A 16,362-nucleotide genomic window follows, 5' to 3' on the forward strand; every position below is an offset into this window, starting at 1 on the left:
GCAGCAGGTCCCAGGAGGACTGGGGAGCTTGCAGACCTGGTTTACAAACCTTAATTCCCCAGGCATAGGCTCGGCGCTTCTGCTAATTGCCATGCCTGGGTCTGGGGTTGGCTCTAAGACCTGCTTTCAGTTAAATGTCCTGGCTACGCCCCTCACACTGAGGGGCTTTCTTTAGAATTGATTAGAGTGTCCACAAAATAGTTCCCTTAATGCAAAATGTTTCTGTTTTCTCAGGAGAATGAAAGCATCAAAAATCAGATGGAATATTTTAGCAATGGAACAGTCCAAAGACCTCTATTATTTCCCAAATCACAGAAAAGAACTTACTAGGAAAATCATAAATTACATCACTGTGCTGAAATTGCCGAATATTTTGTCATTGGTAAAATAGGATAATGCAAAATTCCCAGGAAGGAATAAGGGGGAACTTGCTAACCCTGAGGTCTTAACACTCTAAGATGCTTGCTTATGCCTCCTCTTAGATTCTGCACAGGGATATGAAACAGCTGCCCACAAGATAAGATTTCAGGGTCTTGGAAGGCCTTGCGGCTGGCAAGGGGAAAATGCAGGAATTCTCTTCCAGCCATTGATGGGAGCCTGAAATTTTACTCTTAGATAGAGATTCAATTTTTTTTTTTTAATTTAAAGATCCATGCTCTGATCAAATGCAAATGAGTCCAAGAGAGTGTAATATTCTCAGCTAGTATTGCTTATTTATACCTTACAATGAAGGATTTGTCAAAACCTTGCTTTCGAGCAAACTTTGACCAGGGCAGGGGAGGTATCGAGAGAGGGTTTTCAGACTACGTTGGTTGAAGAGGGTGGGCAAAGGTGCTTACAGCCCTGGAGGCTAGAGGCAGAATGGGAAGATACACCAGCACATTGATTTTGAGTCCGCTCGGCCCTGTTCACAATATCCAGAGTTGCGGAGCTCCCCGTCAGTGGAAGTGTTCTAGAACACGCTGGCAAGAATGCCACAAACAGGATTTAAATACCACGCGCAGGGCTGGACTCTATCCAGGCCATCATTACTTTAGCAAACACGGACTGTGTACCTTCTACCAGACGCTGCGACAGGATGCATCCCACATCCTCGTGTCTTCAAACAGCTCATTGTCTATGTCAATAGGTAAATCCCACCAGCTCTGTTCACCAGCATAATTCCTCCTCTTCACGAAGTCTGTGGAGTATAAGAACATTCTTACTTGAGCAGCGATGTTAACTAAAGGCTTTGCCCAAAGTGTTTAAAAGAAGCCAGTTAAGTGGCACAGGGTGCTTCTAACCCCGCCACAGCTGCCAAGGGAGCAGCTCGTCGTCTCTTCCGAGAGCTGCCTGCGCAGAGAGCCTGCAGGACTCCGTGGAAAGGGATCTGATTTGGGATGTGCAGCCGCTGACACATAAAGAAACTGTGTACCTTAGACGTTCAAAGCATCCTCCTAAACAGAATCCCAAAGACCTGTTCCTTAAGAACTATTTAAATAAATGATTTGCAGAACCGGAAAGACAAATATTCACCAGAAGTAATCGGCTTTTCAAAAGTAAGTGATTCAAGGGAAAAATCAAAGTCGAATCCAGCCTCTTTCATTTTATTTACAGCACCATCGAGGGGCTTGTAAATCACCAGTGTTCTCCTGTGCTTCCCACAGCCCACCCATGGGGAGGAGGGGTTGAGGCTCAGCTCAAACACTGAAGAGGTGCAGGTCTGATCTGAGTAGAACCAATGGATTGTACTTGTCTTTTTTTTTTGCTTAAGAATTTTTCCTTTTCCCATCCTAGTGCTCGTTATTTCCATGTTATCTTCTCTTCCTATGTGAGATCTGAATCTGGCCATATAAGTGAGACAGCCAGGATCATCTTCTGAATGGACAGACCACCAGTGATCAACAGCATTGAGTCAGGTATATTCTTGACTCAGGTACACAAATGTTGGAAGCAAAGCCATTTGATCAAAACTAAATATTACCTGGTCATGATATAACGATATTGGTAATAGAATCATAATAAAGGTAAACCAGAAGTTCATCTTGACACTATTTCTTATAACATATAGGAGTCCCAGTAATAATAACATTGTGTTTTTCAAAGCATTTTCACATACATCATTGACTTTAATCTTCAAGAAAAAAATACTAGGTAGATATATTATCTCTATTTAAAATATGAGCAAACAGAGTCAGAAAGTTTATATTTCTATAACAGATGAGTAGGTAGAAGACCTAAGATTTGAACCAAGTCTTAGGACTCTGATGTTAGCATTCCTTCAGCTAATATATATATGTATAAATGTATATATATATTATATATATTAATGTGTATATATTATATATATTAATGTATATGTATTTTATATATATATATATATATATATATATATATATACATTCTCTAAAATACTGACTTTTTGACAATATCCAAGAATTTTAATTATGGAACTATAGAAAGTTCTTTCTTTATTCTGTAATTTCATCAGTCTCTCCATTAACAGATATCATACATAGGGCTGATGAGTGGAAGATTCAAAGAAAGCTCAGAGATGTCTTCTACCTTCAAATGAAACAAGTAACACACAAAGGAAAACATAATCTGTGATAGAGTGAAATACTGAGAAGCAAAAGATCAATGAGGATGGCAATTGTTAGGGAAGGCTTAAGAAACAGATTGGATTTGATAAGGAATTTGCCGAAAAGCTCCAAAGGCAGGATAGCGTGGATATGTAGGGAAGGCAGTAGATAATACCTGAGGTCAAGTAGACATTTAGAATTTTACATAGTGCCAGGACTCCAGTCCATAGTATGGTAGGAATTGTGTCCTAGATGGAGACTGGCAAGTAAGTGCCAGATAAACACAATCTGTGGTTTGAGACAAGACTATAATAACAGCAAGCTTCTCGGGGGCTAAAACAGGAAAAGCCAAGGTGGTGACCCACTGGGGTTAAAGGATGACAGTGGTCTGTGGACACCTAGAATAATCTAAGCACAGACGCCCAACCTACTGCAGCCATGCTTGGTCCATACCGTGCCAGTGGGAGCTGGCTCTGAACCTACTGAAATAGTGTACTTGCCCGAGCTTGGCTGAAAACAACAGGTTAGATGGGGTGCCACTGAGTGCCAACCGCTGAGCAGGGTGGGGAAGGCTGGCCTTGGCTGACTGATGGATGACTGAGAAAATTAGAGACAACAACAAAAGTCAGTGATTGTGAAAAATACCACATTTACATGTAACTCAGCTGAGAGGGACCTGGAGACCTTCAATATGGCACCACTAATTGAGAAAAGAGAATTTGTGGCCAATTTCTACATCGTCAGAAGATCTCTGTCTTGTAACATAGTTGAAGGAGCCATGAAGAATCAGAACCAATTATTATCTTCATTATTTTTTTATTATTGCAATATCAATAGTATTATTCAAAATGCACAATAGATTGTATTTATGGAGTGCTGACTCTGTGCAAGCCCAGGGCTGAGCACAGCACACACGGCCTCTCAGTTAAGTACAGTACAACTGAATGCACAGCATCTGTCTCCATCCTATGCATCCAAAGACTCTTCACTAAGGAGGGTGAGAACCAGCGTTCTTACCCCACTGTGTCTGATACCGAGACCAGGGTCTTAACCATTATATAATAAAGGCATTTTTTCATTAAAGATGAACTTCTCCTCAATCCTCCAAGGGACTGAGGAGAAGAATTCCACTCTGCATTTAGGAAAGAAGTGAGCCACCATTTGCGGTCCGGGTTGGAAAACCCCAGAGAGCAAATGGGACTTCGGGAATTTGTTTAATAAGCTGTTGCTAGTGCTTGTGTTTCTCTAGGTGAAGGAGGAAGAACTCCTCCTTGAAACTCTGCCCTGTGCCCTGATGTCACAAGTCTGCTCAGACACTTCCTGGGATGTCGTGGACCTCACAGAGCGAGTTCTCATCTCCCTTGAGCTGCATAAGCTGAGCTGGAGGACACTGCCTACCGTTCGCTGTGGGAGAAGTGGACCCCCCGGCCCCGGACCTTAACTCCAACTACAAGTCCACGGGATTTCCATTAAGGACATGAAAGCCTAAACTCTTACGCAGAATTTTTTTGTTTTTTTAATTTTTGTCTCAACCTGGCATTTGTGGTACAGAAATGAAACAATTCATTTTGACAAGTTGCACTAAACTGAGGCCTGAACCATACTGTGAGAGCCTCTCTGTGGATCCCATAAAATACTCAGGAAATATGCACTTGACATCTGGTTTGCTGGATTCCTGCTGAGAAATGGAGGCTTTGGTGTGAGGCTGTCGATCCGGACTGGCAGATTGGCTGTGCATACAAACGTGCATGAATCTACACAAAGGGGTCATGTTCAGGCATTAATTGGGCATGTTCCAACAGAATCTTAAGGAGGCACATGAGCAGAGATTGAACAGTTGGACTCTTGTGCAGGAAGGCGGTGGAAACTTAGGGATGTGAATGTCAGGCACACACCTCTCAGAAATACAGAATATGAGGTGCATGTTGCAGAAAACAATTTAAATGCCAAGATACTTTTAAGTAAATATACTTAGGAAAAGAAAGGGGAAAAAATGATCAGGACTTGGGAATTACTAACAAAATTGCAAAGTTGTATTTCTCAGTGCTTCCCTGGGTAGGATGAGCAGCTAGCTAGATCACCATAAAATATTTTAAAATTTTAATGTGGGCCCCAATGGATGTCCATTAAATAGAAATGAAATATATGAAGACTAGCTTACCATAGATATACGTAAAAGGCCCATTAGCAAAGAGACTGCTAAATAACAAACCTAGCTGAATGTTTACAATGTCTTCTAATATATGTCAGTGTCTTATACGTCAGAGATAAAGACCACAGGCTTTAGAGTTAGGCTCCAAGTTTCAAAGTTGAAATCTACCACTTCCTAATAGTAGCCTTAGGCAAGTTACTTAAACTACTTGTTCTTCATTTTTCTCACCTCTAATGCAGGATGACAATATATTTTTCACAGTACTGGTGTGAGCTTTAAAGGAGGTAAAGAATGGGTCTTGGAGCTTCTCCACACAGACCTCTCCATGGGCCATTTGGACTTCCCAACATCATGGCGGTGAGGTTCCAAAAGTCAGTCTTCCCAGGGACAGGAATAGGAAGCTGCCATTCTCTGTAGGCCTTAGACTGGGAACTGGCACCACTTTACTTAGACGCTATTCAGCTCATCAAAGCAGTTACAGCATCCGCTCAGATTCAAGGAAAAGGGACATCAACCCACTTCTCAATGGGAGGCCTGTCAAAGAATTTGTGGCCATCTCTAATTCGCCACCATATGGAGTCATAGATTCCTTGGCAAATTTAGTGAAATTCATGAGCCCCCTTTCCAGAAATGGGCATGTACAAAGGTACCAGGCAGTATATTGACCAAATGTTTTATTAAATACTAAAAATAACAGCGACACAAACTAGATAGAAGGTTTAAATTTCTCTTACAGAAAAGTCTGGGATGACAGGGGTATAGCTTCAGACACATACATCATTCAGGGCACCAGGTTCCTTCTGATTTAATACTCTGTCAACTCTGGGATAAAGCCCTTCTTGGCCAAAACTCATTCAACATCAATGTATCTATGTTCCATCCTAAGGAAAGAGTGGAGAACAGCCACGGGGCGACAAAGAAGCTGCCCCTATCACTTTTGCTCACTCTCTCTTAGTCCTTTGGTCACACAGAACCCAGTCACTTTGTCACAACCAGTTGCAAGAAAGATTGGGAAATACACTCATCTAAGTGGTCATGTGACCAAATACAACTTTGTATATTCTATTAATATCAATAATCTCTTCCGCCGCAGGTAACAACAACAACAAAAATTTGAATCCAATTTCGCTTGGTTCCTAGAAACCATAGCAGGCATCCTGGGATCTCAACCAAGGATCCAAGGTTAAGAGCCACATTGTTTAGAGCTTTAAAAGACAGCATTCTAGCTTACAATATTTTAGGGTTGGAAGTATCTTTTCAAATCATCTAATTCTATTCTCTAATTCAAAGATAGAAAACCAGAAAGCTAGAGAGGCTATTTCTTGCCCAAGTTCACATACCTAATGACTAGGGCTAGCTTAGTTCTCCTCAAGGTCAATCCGTGTTCTTTTCACTATACATACCATGACTCACTGTTTAAATCAGTGAAACACCATGGTGGCAGATAGAGATGAGGGAAGGGTTAGTCTCTTTGGAAATGTTAAGCTATTCTTTCTTATTTTCATTCAAAGCACATGTATCTGGCTCTGTACTAGGTGCTGAGAATACCGGATAAATCATAAAGAACAACAAAACACAAAAGTCTTGCCTAGAGCTCAAAGTCTAGTTTTGGAGGAAGTAAATCAGGGTTTATAACATAAGATGGTGAAAATGCTCCACTGGAAGAGGAAGAAATATCACAGAAACACAGCAGGGGATGCCAACTCGAGGAAGTCAGGACAAGAAGGTAATGCTTGAGCAGGGGTGCAACAAGGGGAAAGAGGAGGAGGGTGGCTGCAGGAGAGGACAGATGGGCAAGGGGAAGGAGGACATGTCAAATGCATGGTTGGCACTGGTGTGTCCAGAGGCAGGGCATTTCCTCAGTCTCACTAGGGGAGAAACCATCATTTAAATGAAGGCAACGGCAGAAGCGGTGGAGAAGATGCATTCAAGAAAACCTAGGAGAAGTTGGAATCTAGGGTGTCTCCTCTGTGTCCTGATCAGACAACTGGGTGGGTGGCAGGACCACCCAGCAAGGAAGGGATAGAAGAGGGATTCTCTGTATGTGTGGGAAGAAAATAAATTACATTTTGATACATCGTGTTTGAGGTAGCTTTGCTTACGTTGGTGAAAATATAGAAAATAAGCAGGCAAAGTCATGGTCTTACTATTAGAAGAGCAATCTTGCCTGGAAATGCAGACATGGAAGATCATGGTGTTTAGAGGTGGCCAGTAGGTAAAAAAGCCTCCCAGGAGTGTGCTGGGTGAAAAGAAATTTAAGGGGAATATTTGTGACCCCCTGTGTTTAGCGGTGGCATGAGGAATTGTAGCCAATAAAAGAAATGAGAAAGGGTTGCAAAGGAGAAAGAGGAAAACCATGGAAGCAAAAAGAGCAGTGACATTCAAGAAGAGAACAAATGCCAAATGTGGCTAAGATATCAGGTAAGCGTGAGGACTGAAGAGTGTCCTCTGGCTTTTGCATCAGGAATTATTATCAGTGTTAGAAAGGGCAGTCCCGGAGGAACAAAGGGACACAAGGCAGATTTCAGTGGATTAAAGAAACGAGCCAGAGGCGGCTGCTACTGTAGGCTACTCAGGAGGTCTGGCCACGACGTGAAGGGCAGGGACAGGGTAATAATGGCTACAAAAGATACAAGGTGAATATTATTTTAATGAGGGGAGACTCTTGAGCATGTTTGTATATTGGTGGAAATTAGACAGCAGAAAAGAGGAAATTTAAAATCCTTCAAAAGAGAGGAGCTAATTGATGGAGAAAGGTGTGAAAAAAGACACACACACATACACAAAAGGCTGACTCTGGAGAAGAGATGCAGTTAGACTTGCAAGAGTATAGAAAAAAATTCTCTGGAGAAAAAAGACATAGAGAGAGAAAGGAGGGACGGTGGGGAGGAAGGAAGGAGGAGAGATGCAGGCGGGAGGGAGAGGTCAAGGGGGGCAGGTACAAGGTCAGTGTTGCTGAGAATGGGAGGGGAGATGGTGGAAAAACGTCTAAGAGGAAACAGAAGGCTTGGGATGGGAAAGAAAATGGCCAGGGACACATGGGCTGCAAGTGATGTTTTTGTTCAGGGTTGTTCATCAGCCCAAGAGTGACTTGGTCTTGGGGGTTGGGGGCTGCTGCATTCTGTTGGGAAGGGGAACAGCAGGGACATTAAGAGCCTGGGGAGATGCAGGTGAAGTAGGTCATGGGGACCAGGCTGGACGGAGAAGTAGAAAAGCTTAGAGAAGTTATCTCAGATGGCCTCGGCCTGCAGCAGCTTGAAGCAGGATTTCGGTTCCTCAGCCAGAGATCGAAGTCAGCCCTGGCCCGTCGGCTTCGTAGAAATGAATTCCCACAAAGAGACTGCGCAAGTAAAGTGTTTATTAGGAGGAAAATGCGTACATGTGAATAGCTTCACAGGGGCGGGCTGAGAGAGAGAGTCGTGCCCTCATGGTAGTTTGAATCACTTATGTGGGGCATTTCTTCAGGTTTCCTTTGATCAATCATCTTGCTTTGCCTGGTTCTGAGTCCGTATTGGTTTATCTCAGGGTCCTCCCATGTGCACCCGCACATCGCTTAGCCAAGATGGATTCTAGCAAAGAGGCCTATGGGTAGGTTGGCATCACCTACTATGAGGTGGTGCCCCCTCCCTTTTGACCTCCGAGGAGCCTTTCTGTGCATGTGTAGTCGGGAAGGTCTCCTTGACCTCGAGAAGGAGAAACATGCGGTCTCTTATCTGGGCAGAGCTTAGCTCGCCCTCCTCTTCATCTTGGAGTATCCATCCACAGGGGAAAACCCCAGCTACTCAGCCTGGGGCCCATCTATCTCCTGCCTCAGGAGAAGTCTGGCAGACTGGGATCAATATAGAACAGACAGGACCGAAGGTCCCTCCGAGAAAATAGAGCCTGGGGGAAGAAAGTAAGGGCCTGAGAGGGAAGTAAGTACAGATAGTAAAAGGTTCAGGGCGAGAATGCTGAAATAGAATAGAAGCAAACCCTACTGAAAATGGCAAAATACAAGAGGTTGAGAGGGGAGTGGGAGATGCATGGATCACATGCAGCAGTGGCCAGGGCTGGAGAGGAGAGGACGGTGACTTCAAGCCAGCAAGAGACAGGCTCACTACCCCTTCCACAGTGTATACACCACATGGTTTATGTGTCTCATGCCAGGACCTGGGACTTTCAGGATGGTTGTTTGCAATGTGATCATGTTCTATACTTTAGGAATTAATCATGCCACATCTGTAGCCCTGCTCTTCAGGATCTCAACAGCTGGTTCTGAGATGAAAATGCAGACTGGATGCAAATTTCACATGAGTAGCAGCCGAATGACCACTGGGCAAAGTGCCGGTACCAATCTCTTCTCTGAGATTAGCAGCTCGCAAAGGGTATAGTTTTAATTTTTAATTTCCCCCATAGAAATCACTCTGCAGCTGCAGGAAAGTATGTGCAAGACTGTATAATGTCCTGCCCTATTTACCAAGCCCCTGAAGTCCCATGATCTTGGGTAACAGCATCTTCTCTACCTGACTGTGAAACCAATGGTGGTGCTTTAAGTTTGCACCAACTGATCACTCTGTGTGAGGTGATTATGACAGCGGGGTTGTGTCCTGTTTCTGATTCTGGTACAACCCCCAGGACTGTACAAATCTCCCTTCAGTCCTGTGGCCACAGTGAGGAAGGATGTGGGGAGAGAAGGAGGAAGGATGGAGGGACATCAGAGGGAAACAGCTAAGCAAAAAGTTAACAGAATTTATGAAGCAACAGAAATCATAAAATAAATTTGAAGATACACTGCAACAAAAATGGGCTATTTCATTATATTTCTTTGCTATTTTTTGAGCCAGAGAACCATAGCCAAGCCCACTTGCCTAACTCGTCTACCCCACCTTTTCCAGATTCTTCCGCACATGGCAAAATATGCCTGTGGATTATGAAGGTTAAATACATCCAAATCTCCAAACCTATTCATGTGAGAAAAAAAAAAAAAAGCATTCACCATCAGCCCCTTTCACTCATCCAGGGCATTCCTGTAGAAGTCTTCTCAATGGTTCTCAGATTTGCAAATTGTCTCCCATTCAGTTCCCTTGAGCAGAAGTTTACTGAAAACTTCCGAGGTGCTCAGCGTTAAAGAATACGGACTCCAGAGCCGAGATACATGGGTTAAAATGTAGACGTTGCTTGTTTGACAAGTTAACTTAAAAAACCCCTTCTTCAGTTTCCTCACAAGAAAAACATGGAGAACAGTAACACTACATCCAAGATTGTTGTAAGTATACAATGACATGATATGTGGAGAGATCTTAGCACATTGCTTGGCTGACAGTAAGTACTCAACCAATGCTTGATATTATCATTAATCCTATCAAGTGTTTACAGAGTGTATTATGTGAACATGCACCCCAATGTTCATAGCAACACTATTTACAATGGCCAAGACATGGAAACAACCCAAGTGTCCATCAACAGACAACTGATTTAATAAGAAGTGGTACATATATACAATGGAATATTACTCAGCCATAAAAAAGAAAGGAACAAAAAATTTCATAATTTGTATGGAAACACAAAAGACCCCAAATAGCCAAAGCAATCTTGAGAAAGAAAAACGGAGCAGGAGGAATCAGGCTCCCTGACTTCAGACTATACTACAAAGCTACAGTAATCAAGACAGTATGGTACTGGCACAAAAACAGAAATATAGATCAATGGAACAGGATAGGAAGCCCAGAGATAAACCCACGCACATATGGTCACCTTATCTTTGATAAAGGAAGCAAGAATATACAATGGAGAAAAGACAGCCTCTTCAGTAAGTGGTGCTGGGAAAACTGGACAGGTACATGTAAAAGTATGAAGTTAGAACACTCCCTAACACCATACACAAAAGTAAACTCAAAATGGATTAAAGACCTAAATGTAAGGCCAGACACTAGGAAACTCTTAGAGGAAAACATAGGCAGAACACTCTATGACATAAATCACAGCAAGATCCTTTTTGACCCACCTCCTAGAGAAATGGAAATAAAAACAAAAATAAACAAATATGACCTAATGAAACTTAAAAGCTTTTGCACAGCAAAGGAAACCATAAACAAGACGAAAAGACAACCCTCAGAATGGGAGAAAATATTTGCAAATGAAGCAACTGACAAAGGATTAATCTCCAAAATTTACAAGCAGCTCATGCAGCTCAATATCAAAAAAACAAACAACTCAACCCAAAAATGGGCAGAAGACCTAAATAGACATTTCTCCAAAGAAGATATACAGATTGCCAACAAACACATGAAAGAATGCTCAACATCATTAATCATTAGAGAAATGCAAATCAAAACTACAATGAGATATCATCTCACACCAGTCAGAATGGCCATCATCAAAAAATCCACAAACAATAAATGCTGGAGAGGGTGTGGAGAAAAGGCAACCCTCTTGCACTGTTGGTGGGAATGTAAATTGATACAGCACTATGGAGGTTCCTTAAAAAACTACAAATAGAACTACCATACTACCATTCGACCCAGCAATCCCACTACTGGGCATATACCCTGAGAAAACCATAATTTAAAAAGAGTCATGTACCAAAATGTTCATTGCAGCTCTATTTACAATAGCCAGGACATGGAAGCAACCTAAGTGTCCATCAACAGATGAATGGATAAAGAAGATGTGGTACATATATACAATAGAATATTACTCAGCCATAAAAAGAAACGAAATTGAGTTACTTGCAGTGAGGTGGATGGACCTAGAGACTGTCATACAGAGTGAAGTAAGTCAGAAAGAGAGAAATAAATACCATATGCTAACACATATATATGGAATCTAAAAAAATGGTCATGAAGAACCTAGGGGCAAGATGGGAATAAAGACACAGACCTACTAGAGAATGGACTTGAGGATATGGGGAGGGGGAAGGGTAAGCTGGGACAAAGTGAGAGAGTGGTATGGACATATATACACTACCAAATGTAAAATAGATAGCTAGTGGGAAGCAGCCGCATAGCACAGGGAGATCAGCTCGGTGCTTTGCGACCACCTAGAGGGGTGGGATAGGGAAGGCGGGAGGGAGGGAGACACAAGAGGGAGGAGATATGGGGACATATGTATAACTGATTCACTTTGTTATAAAGCAGAAACTAACACACCATTGTAAAGCAATTATACTCCAAGAAAGATGTTAAAAAATAATAATAATTTAAAAATAAAAATTAAAAAAAAAAGAATGGAAATTGCCATTTGCAGCAAACATGGATGGACCTAGATCTTTTCATATTGAGTGAAGTAAGTCAGACAGAGAAAGACAAATATTATATGATACCACTTATAAATGGAATCTAAAAATAATACAAATGAATCTATATACAAAACAGAAAGGGACTCAGAGACATAGATAACAAACTTACAGTTACCAAAGGGGAAAGGGAGGGGGGTTAAATTAGGAGTATGGGATTAACAGACACAGACTACTATGCATAAAACAATGAGCAATAAGGATTTACTGTAGAGCACAGGGAACTATATTCAATATCTTGCAATAACCTATAATGGAAAATAGTCTGAAACATATATATATATATATATATATATATATATATATATATATATATATATACATACATATATATAAAATTGAATCACTTTGCTGTACACCTGAAACTAACACAATATTGTAAATCAACTATACAATAAAAATAGTGATACAATTCTTGCTCTCAGTCTTGTTTGGAGTGACAAGAGAATGACACAAGATTAGTGATAAAAACAGGCATAACGTACACTGAAATGTGTAAGTAATCTGAATGAGAAATAATCGGTGTTAGCAGAGGTTTTATATGTGATTTGAGCTCACAAGAAGTGGAAGGGTTTAGCTAAGTAAGAAGGAAAAAAAAGAACATGGCAGAAAGAGGATTTTAAATAAATAAAGCATAAGATAGGAATGATTGTCTAAGACAGAGGGAAAAAAGGAGAACCAGATGGGCTCTGAGCATCATGCTGGAATTCAGGGAAATTGGATGGAAGGATTGGCATTCCAAAGCAATACTGCACGAACACTGAAATGTGACAACTCTGTCTTGGTGAGAGCAAGACACACCCTCTGACACATCAGAGAGGAAGTTTGGTGCTGTGCTTCCTTCTGTGAACTTTCTCCAGCCTCCCACCATGCCATGAACTCCTGAGAAGACCATACCTTATTCTTCCTCAAAACCACAGCTCCTCGCTGTGAATGGCATGAAGGAAGCATTCAATAATTTGTACAATTCAAAGAAATGGAGGGAAGAGGGGAGAAAAAAAGAAGAAAAAGAGGGAAGGAAGGAGAAAGACAATTTTCATTTTGGGCACAGGTCAAGGTAACAGCCAGCTCCAGGAATGGAGGGTATAATCCGGACGGGACAGCCCGCACTTTTCTATGGATATCCATGAGTTTTCACTCTTTCAACTCACTATTTTCTCTGCTGATTGAGCTCGGGTTGCAAATTAAACTATCTGCTCTTGCTTCATTTTTGGTGACTGTCCCAAGGTATTCCGTTGAGATCAGCCCCAGTCCTAAGGAGGCAGGTCTGTGCACCAGCAGAATATTGTCTGCTACTTTTAATGTCATCAAGCAGTTATGTGCTAAAAGACAAGCTAAAATAAGAGTGCAACTGAGCAATGAGATGAAAGCTGAGTGACTTCATGATGGGAAACAAATGTAGCAGAACAGACTTCCCCCTCTTTTCCTTGTTCTGTAAATATGAAATTTACTAACACTCCGACTTGCCGCAGATAGCTGCATAAGGCTTGAAGTATATAAATAGTGGCTGTGAGCTCATCAAAGTTGAAGAGACGGGGTGAAAAATCGCAGGGGTTAAATCACAGTTCCATCAGTAAGGATCACCGGCCGGAGATTGTGACTGGCTTCAGTGAAGAGAAATGGGTGCTTCTTTGGAAGAGACAAATTTCACCAAGTCATTCCAAGAGCAAAGTGGAGAGTGAGGAAACAGAAAAATCACTCCCCCGTGGAAGCCTTTCTGCCTCTTGTTTAGCAATGATGGAGTGGTCCCTTTAGGTTTGTGAAAATGAAGGATACAGACACGATTATTCAATTTGTGATTACCTGTGCTTTGCATCTTTCCTATTTCAGAAGAGTTTCAGTTCTTTTCAAAACTCCACACACAAACCACCAGGGCTCCAAACCACAGAGCAGAGAGATTGTCAGGAGTCCTACCAAGGCAGCAGCGGGGGGGAAAAACCAAACCTTCACCCTCACGTGTTTCTTTTTTGCTGTTGTTTTTTAAATAAAGCTGCAATTGGCCTGGCACGATCTGATAAGTGTCTTATTATAAACTTGAACATCAACGGATGGTAGAAAAAAAAGATGAAACTTGCAACTAAAAAAAAAAAAAAAGAAAGACATAAAGAGAAGGATCTGAATGACTGGCAGTTCCCATTTCTTTACAAGTGTTAAATTTCAGTCCCCTGACACTACCACATGTTTCCTGTTCACAGATAATTTGTACAACATATTTTATCATTCAGTTTTAGACACAGTTGAAAGGCTTTTGCCTAAGGCTTGGAACACTTTGAAAACTGTATACCATTTGCAAGGTTTTCTTCTGCTTCACTGTGCAATTAGGTGACTGTCTTTCTACAGACGTCGAATTTATCATTTATGGGATTGTGGATGCATATGTGTGTGTGTGTGTGTGTGCTTAAAACCAAGGTGAATTAGAAAATGAATGGGAATAACCTCCAGAGGAGGGCTAGAGAAGCAAAACGGAAAAGACTGGAGCTCTCCAACAGCAAGTGGGTTTTCCCTCTTAAAGAAGTTAGGTTCTAGAAGGTTTTAGTTCCAAACGTTGTTTACATATTTACTAGGCTCTGCAGTCTCCACGAGTAGTTAAATCCTGGTGTAACAATCCTAAAGAAATCCAGTCTCATTCATCTCTGTGAAAGCAACTGCAGGACCTTTGGTAGCATCCCGCATCTCCTTTGCCCTGTCTTGCCTGCATCTCGCAGTTTGCCTGCGAACCACTTATGTGCTCAGAGCTTCCCCTGGTGGAAGTTGCCCGCAAAAGGTGTTCCAGCCAAGGAGGGCGAATCTGGGACTGGTTCCCAGCAGCGGCCTCCACGGAGTGTTCTGTCGCCCAAGAACAGAGAGTACATAATGTGACTGGGGGTTCTGACTGAATTTCCTATGCGCTTCTGCGTTTTACATAACCCGAATTTTAAAGTCAGATTTGATAAAAGATAACTTATTCCCGTCATTATGCCACTTTGTATTTTTCCACTGAATAATGCAAACGAAAAGAGGGAGCGAGGGAGCCTGATCCAACCCTCCCAGGAAGAGCTTGACTTTCCTGGAGGTTGAATTCCGCACCCATCGTTATGCGGCGAGGCGGTTCTTCTCCAGTGTTTAAAAACACAGCAGTAAAACGGTTGTGGGCGAGGCTGAGCAGCACTGACTCTTTTGCTGGGAGAGGATCTTTAAGGCCTCCATCCGCACTTTCAAATGCTTTTCTCTTCTTCAGACACAGGCGAAGTTTCCACGTTAATTTCACTTGTAACGTGGTTCTATGATATTTGTTAGCCTATAAATCCTAGATATATGTGTTATGTTTTAGGTGATAAAGATTTTCAAGGCAGGTTTTTGTGTTTTTTTTTTAGAAGGGTTTAGAGAATTGAAAAGAGTCCATTAATAAATGTGGCCACTGTCAATAATGATGACTAGGATGACAGATCTGAAATTCATGTCAGTAGTGGGACAGAAGCAACAGAGTTTGAAATCTATTTAGAAAATCTTCACAAACCTAAAGCAAAACTTAGCAGTAAACAGCAGGGGCTGGGGGGAGGGCAGAGAAACCGATTTGCTCCATCTGGTACTGTTACTGGTTTCAGGAGACACTATCGGTCAAATAACACTGACTTTTTGAAACAACTAATCATTAGATTTAAATAATTTTATAGTCCGTATCACTCGGAATGCTAAGCAGGCTAGACACGCCAGAAACGTGTTCTGATGTAAATCTATTGAAATAATTGTAACACACTTTCTGCGATTATACGCTTATTACAGATACAAAAACAAAAAAACAAACACACAATTATATTCAAAGATCAAGTCCACCTAACCGTTCAATGACCCCGTCGATTCAGAAATAGAAGCTGGACCACAGAGAGCTCACAGGTCCCCCATTCACATAGGCTGTTTGACTCCCTTGCTTTTTTGACAAAACATTAAGGATAATGTAAAATGAAGCCACTTAGAGACGCTATCCTCTGTAAGTAATAGGAAAGGCCGATGAACCCTGCACAGACATTTGTTAGATTTATACATGTACCCGGAGCCAAGACTGAGGGGTTTGGGTCAGTCAGAGTGTCACTGTAATCATAATTTACGGAAGGGCAGCAGCTGGCCCAAGCAGCAAAGACACCAACGCTTGAAAGAGCCATCTGAATAAAGTGTCACTTTCCTTTTTGAAACCCATCCAGGATATTTTGCAATGACATAGACTTTTGGACCCAAGAAATCAGGACAGTTTAAGTCATCATTTTATCAAAAGCCTGCCGTCCCTAGGGAGGACCTGCCTGCTGCCTGCTGGACACTGCGACCTCCCAGCAGGACCACTCACAGCGCTTTCCAGTTTCCAGAGGACAGGACACAATTCCTGCGCACATGCGCGAACCCTA

General features: G+C 41.9%; 1 protein-coding gene across 2 annotated transcripts in view; it reads right to left on the reverse strand.

Moving 5' to 3' along the window:
• TMEM182 (transmembrane protein 182) overlaps window positions 1-16,362 on the reverse strand; it is a 390,758-nt gene that overhangs the window by 160,776 nt on the left and 213,620 nt on the right. For both annotated transcript variants that reach the window (XR_009506441.1, XR_009506440.1), the window contains exon 5: window positions 1,056-1,180. The gene's annotated coding sequence lies outside the window, so the exon portion shown is untranslated. The remainder of the gene's footprint in view (window positions 1-1,055; window positions 1,181-16,362) is intronic.

This window comes from Balaenoptera ricei, chromosome 13 (assembly GCF_028023285.1).
Source record: "Balaenoptera ricei isolate mBalRic1 chromosome 13, mBalRic1.hap2, whole genome shotgun sequence".
Classification (NCBI taxonomy): domain Eukaryota; kingdom Metazoa; phylum Chordata; class Mammalia; order Artiodactyla; family Balaenopteridae; genus Balaenoptera; species Balaenoptera ricei.